Source organism: Anopheles moucheti, chromosome 2 (assembly GCF_943734755.1).
Source record: "Anopheles moucheti chromosome 2, idAnoMoucSN_F20_07, whole genome shotgun sequence".
NCBI classification, from domain to species: Eukaryota; Metazoa; Arthropoda; class Insecta; order Diptera; family Culicidae; genus Anopheles; species Anopheles moucheti.
In genome coordinates this window covers 91,673,014-91,687,467 of record NC_069140.1, presented here as the reverse complement: position 1 = coordinate 91,687,467, position 14,454 = coordinate 91,673,014, and the positions used below count along the sequence as shown (strand labels likewise).

At 44.4% G+C, this 14,454-nt stretch overlaps 1 protein-coding gene across 9 annotated transcripts in view; it reads left to right on the top strand.

The window, feature by feature from the left end:
• Positions 1–14,454, top strand: part of LOC128298551 (cysteine-rich motor neuron 1 protein) — a 177,285-nt gene that overhangs the window by 63,008 nt on the left and 99,823 nt on the right. Inside the window, exon 7 of one of the 9 annotated variants that reach the window (XM_053034316.1) lies at positions 7,135–7,299. The exons of the other annotated variants lie outside the window; for them this stretch is intronic. The gene's annotated coding sequence lies outside the window, so the exon portion shown is untranslated. Of the gene's footprint in view, positions 1–7,134; positions 7,300–14,454 lie in introns of those variants that run through there. 9 annotated transcript variants of the gene reach the window in all.

Sequence of the window (14,454 nt, the reverse complement as noted above, 5' to 3'; positions counted from 1 at the left end):
CTCATATATCGAGGAGAAATACCCTGGGATAAATCCATTTCCACTGGGATAAATCCCCCCCTCCGGTTGAGATTTGGTACCGAGCCAGTCGTGTGGTAGATCGCCTCCACTACCACTATACCACCGGGCTGCTCCATTACCCATCCGTTAAAGACACACACAAAAAGCTACCTGCCTGCCATACATCACCACAACACAGAGATCGCTCCATGTTTACCATTTCACCTGCCGGGGAAAGCAATTTATTTGATGATAATTTTCTCATTTCGCTCAAATAAACTTTCACATTTGCGCAATTTTTTGCCGCGCCTTCCGGGCTATTTGCTCCAGGACGACTTCACCCCCACACGGATACGGATTGTGTACGCCCTCAAAACAGTATTAGCTGTACGCATCATTGGATTTAGCTCCCGGAAAACAAAGAGCCTTTTGCCACCCCGGGAGGGTTACCCCCGGGAGGACCGTTATTTGCCGGAGTGTGAATTTGTATGGCGTTCCTTTTTTTTCGTACCACCGGATATGAGTTTTGTTCGGCACGTTTATAGCCTGTCAATCCTCATCGCTTCCTCCGCAAAAAGGGAATAACAATGGCTTACACTCGCGTGTTGTAGCATCCTTTCACTCACGCGCTTTCGAAGACACGGTAGAAGGCGTTAGATGAGCGTAAGGATAAAAAGAACCTGAACTTTAATAAACTCCGTCCGGCCGGGGTTGGTGCAAAGCGGGACCCGAGCGTGCGGCGGGTCCGTTAGGTCGATAATCCCTTCCGGGGGGCGGCCGTTCCGGTATGATGCTCGGGATTGCGATTTACCGGGTTTACGCCATTACTTTACGCTCACCGGGATAGCGTTCGTTCGTTCGCAGGAGCCAAATTACAACGCATCGCTGGCAGTGTTTGTGTAGGCGCTGCGCTTGCAAACACCCCGGGCACGTGAAGTGTTTCGGGATCCGGGACGCAAACGGATCGTTCGGAACAAAAAAAAAAAAACAAACGAGGAAAGCCCTTGTGTGCACACGGTGGCAAAAATTGGCACCGAAGCAAAACGCAGCAAACACAAACCTTCATTGTGATTGATTGATTGACTTCATTTCTTCGCTGCGGTGATTTCACGTTTCACGTCGTGCCGTAAAGTCTCGCGTGCCGGCGTGTCGTTCTGGAGTTGTTTTTTGGGTCGGGGAAGCAAATTCGGACCACTCACTTCGTCGTGGCATGGTGGTGGCACTGTTGTCACCCCGGAGGGCAATGGACCCGGATTGTACGCACCCGGTCCACACTCGCACTTCATAATGCGGCGCTCCCCGAAACGCATGGGGAGGGGTGGGGGCCCACCCAAAGAGAGCCACCCTGATTAGATTCGCTTCGTTAGACATTGACGCCCGGATTTAGTCTTCGGAAGTCCCGCATGCTGGTCCACTCCCGCTGCTAGATCTCCGATAAGATAGCTCGTTAGGCTTAACGCCAGCCGAGATTTCAAATCTCTCGGCTTATCTCTTTCGCCTCTCCCCTATCTATCTCCCAATATCTGGCCGAATCTTCCGACTGTGTGTCCATAACCTTATAAATTTTGCCTTCGACCCGCAGCATCCATAAATGGCCCAAAAGCCTGTTCGACGTACGTACGTACACAATCCGCAATCCGCAAGATCTTTCGGTCTCGTGTACTCGTGGGCAATGTGGGCCCCAAAATAGCTTCCCTACCGTCACACACTCTCTCGCTGGTTGGCCCCCTCGTGGGGAGAATCAAATCAAATCGATAACTTCATTTTTCTTCATTTTCATGGCCGGCCAGGGCGGCCATGTGGCCGACCTGGGCAGACAATTATCTAGATGCCGGTGCGCTGTTGCTCGGTTTTTTTGGGGGGACAAGGGCCTTTTGTTGTTGTGCCTTTGCGTTTCTCGCTGTGTTCTGGCTCGTTTTATCAGCTCAGCTTTAGTGGGACAGCAGTGATTTTTTTTTTTTTGGTTGGTTTTGCCTCGAGCCCAATTTTGGCTATCCGACATGATCACTGGTAGCAAAATAGACACGTTCGCCGTAGGCGCATGGTCTATTCGTCAGTATCATGTCAGGTTTTTTTTTATGCCGATGGAGAAGGCTCACTACTACGGTTTTTTGATAGTCGCCCTGACCATTTGGGTTCCGTTTTGGGTTGGGTGTGATGTGCCGAGCGTGACATTGTGTTGCGCTCAGAGTGGCCACTTGTTTGTGAGGTATGGCTAATCGGGGAACCCTAGAATATGGAGCTTGAATTTCGCAAGATACCCGCAAGACAGATTTACTTGCGTTTTACTAACGAAATACTCTACTCATCTTCTAAAAATATCACCCAACTTTAAAACAGTTGGGCCCGCCTGATATGATGTACGATCGAAACATGATAGCCATCATTAAGTTGGTGTGTGTTCGACGCTCTGTACTCGCACACCATCATCACCATCGACAGCAATGTCCTCATTATGATTCGTTGCAGCTCTCCTCTGCTACCACCATTTTGCCATTCGCTTGTCCTCCTTTCACAACTCCTCACTAACGCTAGTGACACTCCAAGAAACTGTCCGATGCGTCGTTTCGATTTGTGTGATATATATTTTCATGTCATTTCCGTTGTGTTTTTTTTTATTGTTCACGCCCTGCGACGATGATGGCGGTTTGATGATGATGATGATGATGACAGCCGTGAGGACGTCGTTATTATGATGCTATCGATTGAGTAGGCCCCGTGTACGACCGGCACGATAATGTTATGGTTCGATTTCGATAACCATAATATTTGATGTTCGATTCCGTGCTCTATCTCTTTATCGCATCCCCCCTCCCTCCCACCTCCCCTCGAAACAGGGAAGCGTTCCCACAGTGCGCTCCACTCTAATAGTTTTATTGCGGGTAGCCCCCACGTGTGGTGAAGAGAATACATTTTTTTTGTTATAAAATAATGTTAAGTACTTCCTTGTTTTTTTTCCATCTTGTTGGTATAATTAATAAACTTCAGTCTCAAAGTGAAACAATCGTTGGGAACTTTTTCTCGTGCCTACTGTGATGTGTACAAACATTCCCTGCAGCTGTCACAAAGGATGATTAAAATTGCGTTAAGAGCGAATCAGTAGTGTTGACGGAACGGAAAATACGGTAGCTGCAAAAGCCAGGAAAAAAAAGATCAACTGACGGCATAAAGTGTGCGGCTTGATAACGGCCATCGATAGATCGATCAACAAATCGATTTCTAATAGATTCCAGCGCACGTGCACACGGCGTCCAAAATGGCTCCATCATTGCTGATGCTGATAATCAAAAACGCCACCCACTACTAGTAGAAACCCTCTCAGGAAGACACTTGTGTGGTTGGTAAACCCAACAAAATAAACGCAGGCTTTTTCTTTGGCTTCATTTGCACGTAGATGTATCGGTAATTCCATCACGGGATATCGGGTACTGATAGGATTTGGTATCAGGTCTGTCGTGCGAAAGATCGGCGCAGCCACCATTATACCACCGGCTGTCTCCGAAGTAGAAACGTTGCTAGTATACTTAAAACAAACACTGAAAGAGTGAAAGCTATTCTATAGCAATTATGTCTCATTTAGAATCATTTTTTTCTGTATTTTAAATTCGGAATCTCCGATGGTTAGTTCTATGACTCGCTCTCTCTCTTTCTCGCTCTGATACTAATCATTTACGATGTGATAAAATTAGATAATGGTTCAACAATAAAAAATGGTTTAAAACACACACCTCTGGGAGTCATTTGCGAGCTTCGATTAATATTAACCAACTACATCGAACGTCAATTAGCAACACCATGTAACGAGGTCTATTTTCAGTAGTTTTACGACCTTTCTGTGACATTCTCTTGTTTCCATCTCCGCAAGAAGTATAATACGATGTAAATAAAACATTCATTACGCTTTTTTATGATTGCTTGTTGTTTAGATAAAATTGCTGCACAACATCTCGGTAAATGATCTTCTCTTGAAGCATCATGAATAAAATATCTGCCCAACTCGCTTTCGCGCTGTACAAAAGGGCCAGGGGTAACGAGGCAGAACCCAATGGTTGATGACTGCAAAATCAAATAAATATTCGATGTCGAAATGCAAATTATGATGCCCGGGCTGTATGCATCTCATTCCCGATAGAAACAACATCCTTTCGAGAACTGTACGTTTATTTTTACATCAATTTTCTACACAGATTCTATCGGGGATCAATATTGCTGACGTAGTTGAGATGTTGTTTTTTTTTGCTAGATATTGCTTATCCCCAAACAACAACCCCTGGAAGTCAAGGCAAACGTGACGTTCGCTCAGTGGATCAACCACGTCACACCATTCTCGTGTGTACGAATTTTCCGATACCGTGTATTTATTATCCCAGAAATAGATCGAACTTTCCACCATCGTTCGCGAGAGTGTGACTGGAAGGAAACAAATTAATGAAGTACAAATTGAGTTCGTTTGTGTCATGGTGAGTGTCTCGGGCCCGCCATAAAAAAAACGACCTCCAAACTAACCGAGCGCGCACGGGGCAAGCGGATAAACAATGCAATCGTGTTTTCCATTACGTCGTCCAAGCAAAAGCAGCTGATTTTGCTCGGTGAAAGTCATGATCATCGCTCAAAATTGCAACCATGTCATGGCGGTTGTTCATCCCGCGACTTCCTTTGCCGTGGCGTCACGGATGATGTACGTTTTGTTTAAAAATAAATAATGAGAAAAGTTTTTCACGACACGGCAGCACCCCACAACGGTTGAACATGGTTGAAGGTGTGTTTTCTTACCGGCGCTAGTGTTGCCGGTTGATAGATAATCCGTTGCGGTGTGAGGTGTTAAAATGACACTTTACAAACACACACGTATCACGCACGGAAAGTTTCCATTTCGTTCAGGTGCATAACTAAAGTGTAAGAAATAGCAAGATCTATTTGTGGCCTCAGAAAAGTATCTTCAGAAAGGCAAAAATATACCATGCTGATAAGCGTTCTAAATTTAGGTACTTTTTCAAACCATTTTTCACCGTAAAAATATTCCAAAAACCATCCCTGATATGGCACTGATAAAAACCAACACTGGTGGCAAACTTCCACCAACTCCCGGAAGCATATATCCTCATTTAGCCGTTGTCTCTCTCCAGCTTCCAGCCGACCGTGGAGCTTATTGGCTGGTTGGGCTATAATTTCAAATTGAATGTTTAACCATGTGGCTTTTGGTGCTGAGCCCTTTTCTACCACCACGCAGCAAGCCGTGCTGCCGATGGCCCTAAAGGACGGAGCCCGTCTGCGTAGGTTTTTATTACATTTGTCGCCGCTACCACGTAACGATACAGGGGTTTTCGAGTGCGGCTTGTACGAGATCGGAGTCATTCCTGGTGATGTGTTGTCGTTGGACATCAGGGTGGATGTATCAGAAATTTGGAGATCCTTGTGTTCTAGAAGTGAGTAATTGGTTGACGTACTGAAATCTTTGAATTCTCACATGGGCAAATCCTTGAGGATTCCTTGAGGAGAGCTGATGTGATAAAGCTAGGAGGATTCCAAAATTATCTTGTCCAATTCTAGCTCATCTTCTTGCCAAACCCTGTAATGCCATCGGTCGAGACAGCAGAAGACACGACACCGTTACCATCGCCACCAGAAATTGGGTAACCTTTTTGCAATTTTGTACCAGAAAATGGTTTCTGGGCTTTTACTTATTCCAACCCCCGTCCAACGCCCGTTTGTTGGTTGTCTACGTGTCTTTTCATCTCCATCTGCTTGAGCAACCTTTTTTTTGCGCAAACCAGGAACCCGGGAGAGCACTCTTGATCCATTTCTATTTCGTTCTTAAAAGTCTACCAAGTCTATTTCGTGCAAAACAGGCCGGAAACGGGCACCGCTTTGTGGATTACCGCTTCCACCAGCCGGATGTGGGAATTGTTTTTGCGGTTCATGATTACAGAACCACCACGCTTCTCGGGTTTGGCGCGAACGGTGGTCCTGGTCTTTGCTGCTGATGGCGTACCATCGTCGGTTTGACATGTTGCGGTTCACCAGCAATAGCCTTTCAGCGCAGTCGGCGCAAACAGTTTTCGGTGCTAATAAATTCACAGACTGTCTTTACAGATCCGGAAATTTTTATCTTTTCCAAAACACACACACCGGCTTCTGCGTCGCCGGTTTTCCGTCATATTTTGCTGTTGGCTAATAGACCGAAGCCTTTGCTTGCCGGTGTGCCGCGGCGCACCAAAGCCAATTAATTGCTCTATGTTTTGAGAACATTATAAGGAACGTACACTAATCCTGCCCGCAATGCTGGTGCCCTGAAGCGGCCGAAGGGTTTTTGACGTAATGCACGCTTGAGAGACATGAACTTCGCTTCGGTTGCTACCGGTTGCTTCAAGTCTTCAGGTCTCAAAATGGCAATCTCACAACGAATGAGCTTTTTTCGGGTGCTCCACCACCATGTGGGTGGCCGGAGCCATAAAGCAGGATAATTAAACATGTTTATGTTGCGACCGGGAGCGCATACAACAGTCGTCGGGTTCTCCCCCCCTGGTCAGACACTGTGTGCAGTTGCAAGAATGTGCCACTAACGCCACAACCACACACGTTGTGCGGCGCGGTAAGCCGATGGTAAAAAGCTAAGGTAACATTATGCTGCTGCGGTGATTTATGCGGTAAGATTTTCACGACCAGCAAAAAAAAAAACGAACGACAGACAAGAACGAAAAAGAACAACCAAGTAGGTATGGTTCGCGATACCACACCACCACCACCCAGGGAAATGCTGTGAATCTATAGCCAGCCGCTTTGAAGCCATCCTACGAAAATCGCTTCGAAACGACCGGAAAATCTCATTATTTTTGGTTGAAAATTTTCCGGCGACCCAAACCACCACCTCCGGATGCCACCCGGTTACCACCTTCGCTGCCTGCATGTTACTGCTTGATCAAGATGGAGATGAGTTTTCTTGCCAGGTGGAATACATTTCACTGTGTAACTGTGTTTGAGAGAGAAGGAGCGCGAGCGACTGTGTCTTGTTGCCATTTTTTCCCTCCTGACAGAAAACAGAAAAAAAATCTTCAATAGTATCAAAGAAAATGTTTCTTCCTAACGATGTTTCATGTTTATTTTCCTTTCTTCTCTTTCCCATTTTCATTACAGGTATGTCTGCTGTGTTATTGCGATGAAATACTTTTGCTGGTAAATATATTCATCCAGCGATAGGTGACTGATTCGACATAAAAGTTGTAACGCGACCAGACACGTGAGTTAGCGATGGTTTTATGATGGTTTTCATTTATGATATAAATTGCATTCCGAGTGAAGAACAATAGACGAAAAAAAATACATTTTGAAGCAATTTAAAAATGGATAGATCACAATTTCATATTGTTAAATGTACATAAATGACATTTCATTACATTTATCAATGTAAAAAAAACATTATATTTCAATTGAATTATTCAACAAAAATTTTAACAATGTTTGATTGTGCTTAGTTTCGAAAATATCTCTTTGGAGGCATCCATTGTTGTTGAAAACCATAATGAAAAAGCTCAAAAGCTCATCTCACCGTAGTGAGCATGTCAGCGTGAGCATTTTTCCGCAAGTGAGTTAGCTCGGGTGAGCTACTGATGAGCAAGCCCGAGTTGAAGCTCACACGAGATTTTTTTAATGAATTTTAATTTACGAAACTAAAAACTAAAATCGAAAGACTCATTTTCGTATATAATTAAAAATGTGTTGTCAACTCCACTGTCCGATATTAAAGTAATTAGTAAAATATATGTAATACTGAACTCGATGTCTAATGAAATGAGCTCGTAAATTAATATGAGCTGAGCGCTCGTGAGCTCCTCGTCACGAATAAATGTACCGACTCATGTCATCCTAAAGAACTGTTTAACCATAAAGAAAAGAAAATACTGCTATACTGGCTTCTTTTGAAGATGTTACCCTCTCAGCTGAGTGAAGACAGTCAGAAGCGTAAAAAAAGAAAGCTGAAAAAGCGGATGAGATTTGATACCGATCGTTTCGTGTAAGAAACCATCTACCGCATCGCTTGTAAACCGACCCGTTGGATGTAATATATTGCAAGTGAAAACTTTGCATCCAAAATGTTCGTTTTGAAACTGGAATCTTTACATTCAGTATCGCACAAGGGAACTACCATTAAAAACACCAAATGATCGAACGATCAGCTTATTAGCGCAAGACACTTCATGGCCCTTTAGTAGTTTACATATCATCAGCGCTAACAATCTTCATCCAGCCCTGAAACGATGTTGCCTCCCACACGTCGCAACCGTCTCATTTGCTTAAACCTAAGCTCATCATCGTAAAGCTTGCTAAAATATTTGTTCTTAAATTTTCGCTCCCACATTCTCGCGCAGCCTCCCGAACATTGCGTGACATAAACATTGTACGTTATGAAAGTGAAAGTTCCGACCACCACCACCACCGGGATGTGTGTGTGTGGGGGGTCGTGTTTGAATATCCCTCTCATGAGAGTGAGCCGTGTGGGGGGGGGAGGTGGAGGGGGGTGAACAAGGACCAAAGTCACGAGTCATGTTTGAACTTTGTAAAGAGGGCCATAATCGAATACCATCTACCAGCGACTGTTTGCGTGCGTGTGCCAGGACAGTAAATGAAAGATAAGAAAATATTAGCCAAAAGAAAACACACCTCTCAGATGATGTATTTCTTGCGACCAGCTGAACGTTTTAGAGCATCTTTACCATGGACCTGCATGGTATTTTCTGCGCTATGGTACATTGAATTGACGTGTATTGTCTGTTTATTTCTTTCGGCGCCCGAAATAATAAAGCTCGACTAATAAATTGCCCTACACCACCGTGACTTGTGGAAAGTTTTGGTGGCCCTGTGTTAGCACTTGAGACGGTGACCTCTCCCACTGCATGCCATATCGTTATAAGCATTTTGCAATGATGTAGAATGGAAATTACTTCGTAGGAACAAGAAAGGAATGAGAAGAAAAAAAAACACATTATGCTATGCTTTTATTTTGCCTGATAGCATGTAGATTTTTGTTTTTCGGTATTTTCCAACAGTAGAAGAAAAAGCTCAACACGCAAGGAGAAAAAAAAGCCCCCAATCGAAGTAATCTAAAGTGAGGGTGAAAGTAGCTCGCAAAGTTATTCTCAGACATACAACAACAAAAAAAAACACCGATGGTTCACTGCAGTAGGCTAAACTTTTGCGAGCAGAAACGAGCTCAAGTGTATCGACCTCTTGACAAAAGGACACCTCCGAAAGGAAGGAAACAACACTGAGCAAATAATAACATATCGTTCGCTACATTGTGAACGATGGGTGAGACCTCACCATTGGAGTATGGTTTGAAAAGCACTTACGAATTATGCGTAAACATATACGCGGCAATCGGCTTGCGAACAATATGAAAAGATGATGCTTCCAGTGTGTGTGCCGTGCTTTCCTGCAAAGACGCCAATGTAGCGGTGGTCCCCCCCATTTTCTTCGGCGACAGCAGCTTGTCGGAAATTCGTTCTCCCTGCCCTCTCATGACAAGACAATAACCTTCGATACGTTCCGATACGGGTTGCTTGCTTTCCTATTCTTCTCAGGTCCCTTACATCGACGAGCATTTTCACGAGTTTTTCCTGCCGTTCTGTTTGCACAGTCTGTCCTTATCCTCCCATAACACAAGTGGTACACAGTTTTCTTTTTCTCCTTTGGAAAATCAACCCACTGAGAACTGAAATGCCGGCGCGTTCGGTTGGGTGGTTGCGAATCGGGTCCTAGGGCATCGGAATGCCCTGAAACATGTAACCCCATTTTCTACCGGTCGATTTGGAAAAACGCACATCATTGCGCTCCCCATTTTCCGACCCCGTTATCCAACGGCGAAAATGCGCTCCCATGCGTCGTACGGGCGACGTTTTGGCTTTTCATACTTTTCCGTGCTGCCTGCGAGCCGGCTGTGATAGCGCGTGCTGTGATGGTTCTCGGTGGCCACGTACCACACACACACACACACACATGCTGAAGATGGAAAGAAAATATTGTTTCACGCGCGGCGAAGAAACGGCGTGGAAATTAAGTCGGAAAAGCTCACTTTTGTGCGGTTGGAATTTTTCCACGCTTTTTATTTTTTGGATTTCGAGCTGATACTTAAATGGTTATGATGTGGAAAAATGGAGCTCTTTACCCACGGGGAATAAATTTGTTGCGCAAAAGTATAAACACACTTGCGTTAATTCTTGAAGTACCCCCTGTGCTTTTTTTAAAGAGTTATTTCGAGATTGTTGAACTAACCTCAAAAATTTCCCACTTTTCACTTTTCAAATTCTCTCTAAGAAAAGCATCTTCGAATTCCTAGAACGTTAAAGTTGGATTTATTTTTGCTCATCCATTTGCCGAAGGATAATCTTAGCTCAGTGCTGACAAAGCAAAAGATTGTTTTGGAGAAATTTAATTACCGTGGAAAGTTTCCCATTTTCAATATAATGTTTTTTTTCCATCGAAAGACGTCTTTAGAAGTCTTGGAACTTTGCGGCAGTGTACCGTTGTGATCATGCAGAAACTGCGAAAGATTCTTCAAAGTCATTGTTCCTCTGCCATACGAAATGCCCCTTGTTTTAATATAATATTCTTCCACAGAAAGATGTCCAAGAATTCTTGGAGCTTCAATAGGTCATTTATATTTACAATTTGACATTTATTTGTAGTTTTTCTTACATGTCCTTAGAAAAACGCCATAAAATACTTTAAACTTTAAAGTACCATCTATATATTATTTTTAGACTTCATTAGAAAGACATCTCAGAATTCTTGGAACTTTTAAGTAGCATTTGTTTTCTTTCATCCATTGTCTCAAGTTGTCTTAATGTTGACAAAACAAAAAAGGATTTTTAAATCATTTCCATAACAACAAAAGTTTTCCAATTTTTTTATAGAATATTATTTCAGAGAGTTTTGTCTTAGAATTCTTGAATTCTTCTTAAAAATGGCATTCATTTTTTCTCAACCAATCTGGCAATCAGTAGTTCATAATCACAATTCCCACAACTGACCTTGTGAAGAATCTTTAAAATTATTTCATTAACAATCACAATAACTCCTTTTTTATTTAAAATTCTTCCTTAGAAAGACGTCTCCGAATTCTTCGAACTTTAAAAAGAAATTAATTTGTTATTTTTAAACTTCCTGCAAAAAATCTGCTTAAAATTCTTGGAACTTTAAAGTAGCATTTGTTTTCTTTTATCCATTGTCTCATGTTATCATTTGCAGTAGAAGAAAATCTTAAACTTAATGCTGATAAAAAAAAAGGATTTTAAAATCATTTTGTTAACAACAAAAGTTTTACAAGTTTTGATAGAATATTCTTTTAGAGAGTTATGTCTTAGAATTCTTGAAACTTTAAAATGGCAATCGTTTTTTCTCATCCATTCTCCACAACTGACCTTGTGAAGAGTCTTCATAATTATTTCATTAACATTCACAATAACTCCTTTTTTATTTAATATTCTTCGTTAGAAAGACGTCTCCGAGTTCTTCGAACTTTAAAGTGGAATTAATTTGTTATTTTTAGACTTCCTTTTAAGAACTCAGCTTAAAATTCTTGAAACACTCAAGTGGCATTTGCTGTTGGTCCTCCGATTGCCATTTTAAATTAACTAAAAATGCGTCAGTGCATAACCTCAATGCTGACACCCAAACGCCGTGTCCATTAGAATAAAATTTTAATTGAAAAAATGTAAATCCAAGCAAAGGCAAACATAATATTTGCCCAGCAATTACATTAACATTGCACTCTCCGCTCTCCGCCGTTGGTGCCAACCTCCACGTGGTCCGTGTGACTCACCGGCCGGAAGACGGTGCTCCACAAACGCACCACCACCACCAAGCGGTGGAAGCAAAACAAATGCGAGCACGAACCACGAACACGATTAACATAGGAATTTCTTGCAATCACTTTGCGCAACGGTCAGTTAAACGCGCTACGGTTGCTACGCACCCACCCGCCCGGCCCGGTTTTGCCTGCGTGTGCGCGTCAACGTGTGTCGCGTGTTTGCATACTTGATGATGAAACGGATCCGCGGCGTGCGCGCGCGTTCCACGTTCCACGGGGGGTTGCAAAAAGATGACACTGCTGGAATTTCCTGACCCCCCCCTTCCACCCAAAAGGACCCGAATGGGGTGTGCATTGAGCTGATGGAATGGAATTGTATTCTTTTGTTACCACCAACAAGAAGACACGCGGCGGAGCGAGAGACCTGGTGGAAAAACGCGTTCCGGTGTCTGTCGGTTCGTTCCGGAGGCAAACGTTTTGTCAGCTTTTGCGTGGCATTGCGTTTGCGTTTTGTTTGCATTAAAACGGCAACGGTGATGCGCATGGACATATTTGACACTTGCCTGTCAGGTGTTGGCAGTGTCCGACGGATGGAGAATCCGACCCGGTGCCATTCCTAATCCCCAGCCAACAACGCACGGAACGAACAGCTGACAGTCGCCCCAGTCGGTGGCTGGGAATGCCTGGCGACGGAAAGCTGCCAAAACATTCCGACGACACTTTTACTCTCCCTATGGATTATGGACCGACGCGATGACATACATTAAACCGTGATGAGAGAGCGCTAGAAACTGTCACACCACGCCGAACCGAAGAAGCCAAAAGACGTGAAGACTTTATAATCGCAAACAGAACGGTTTTGTCGTCACCGGGCGGGAAGGTACCAAAGTGGCTTTTATCTTACGGCTGATGACTCGTGTTGTGGGCAACAACAGCAAAAAAAGGACCCAACGAAATTCATCTTCAGCAGCAGATAATGGAGAGTGCACCAATTTTGCGCACCGCCGGTCAAGCAACGATGTTTCCATCCTTCGGGGGGAGTCCTACACAAACGGGGCCCGGGATTATAATGATACGGCAGGTTGCACCGGCTCGTTACTCACCGTCCGGACACCGGATGGACTTCTTGAGACGGAAAAGGATGCAGCGCGGTTGTTAAAGAGCACGTCGTAGCTGCACAGAAGAAACCCGATGGCATAAGGTTAAAAGGGTATCTTCGGATGACTCCGGTGCACTATCCATCACGTGGCCAGATGTGTCCGCCCAAACTCAAACCCCATAGAGAAGCTGGAAGCACCAAGTTCTCTTGTTATGGGGCGAGAAAGGAAGAGAAAAAAGGGTCAAATCCTTGTGCTCCTTTTTTTTAATCATCAATCTCATAATCCACAGTCGTAGTAAAGCTCGTGTTAGTCATAGTCATAATCGGAGGGATGAAACAGGGTTCCATTACATGGTCCAACGCTCAGCGATAGAGCAGGCGTTATTCTCACCTTTTTTGTTGCGTACAGCATTATTCCCAGACGTCAAAGGTTCTTCAGGGCCGGCACGTCGTCGACCTCCGTAACCGTCCGTAACCGGAGTGCGGGAGTTTGGGAGAACGTAGGGAAATCTTGCTTGTGTGACCCTGGAAGAGGTCACACTGCATTCCCAGCAATCAGTGCACCGCTTTCTACGCAGCACATTAAATGGCTGCCTGCATCCCAATCCGTTTATTCCAAAAAAAAAGGAAAAATAGCGTGCAATATGTGCGAAATAATCCCATTTTGTGCCCAGGTCGTATTTTGTCGTGTGTGACACACTTTCTGTGTCACCCCCGAAACTCGGACTCGCGACTCGTTTCGCGCTGTTTGCTTTAGGTGGGCAAAAATTAATTTGTCGCCACTACTACCGTCACTATACGGGGTTTTGCTTTCATGTTGCTTCAAGTGCCGACCACTGCGTGGTACACGACCCCGAAGAAGTGCGAATAAACGAACTAAACCAAGCAAAAATTGAGAAGATTTCTAGGTATTCGCCCTCGATGGGGGGAAATGAAAACGACATGAAAATGACACGAGCGCCACGATCACGCTTCTCGCTCAAACAACGATCCCACGAAGGCTCACTTGAAGGCTCAAATTGGATGCTTGCCGTTTGCTGTTAAGGGGCTGCCCTTTTTCATCATGAAAGTCCGTACCGGATTTACCGGGGTTCTTCCTTCTTCTCGCCGCCACCAACTCCCCCCATTTAGACGAATGCAAATTATGTCCACATCCACATATAAGGCCCGGAAACGAAAAAGGTTCTGCTGCTGCACGAGACGACGTGCAATGCGGCTACAATGCGGCAGTGATGCAAAAAAGAAAACACTCCCACCCCCCCTGCTCTGGACGACAAATGAAGTGGTCAGAAAGGCGACCCGTTAGTTGATAAAGGTAGGACGGAGACTGACCCGGCAAGGATAGTGTGCCGGTGGTTGGTAAACACGTAAAAGAGGCCACCCTTACGGGCCACCCCCCGTTTCTGTACGCCGACTGCAGTGAGCTTTCCTTTTTTTGTAGTGATTGTGATTCTCTGATGCTGAGGCCATGAGCTTGCTACTTTCCTCTTGATATCGCACGGGTCAGAGGTTAGATCTGCGACCTAGGTAAAGCGCCCACTGCTGGTGA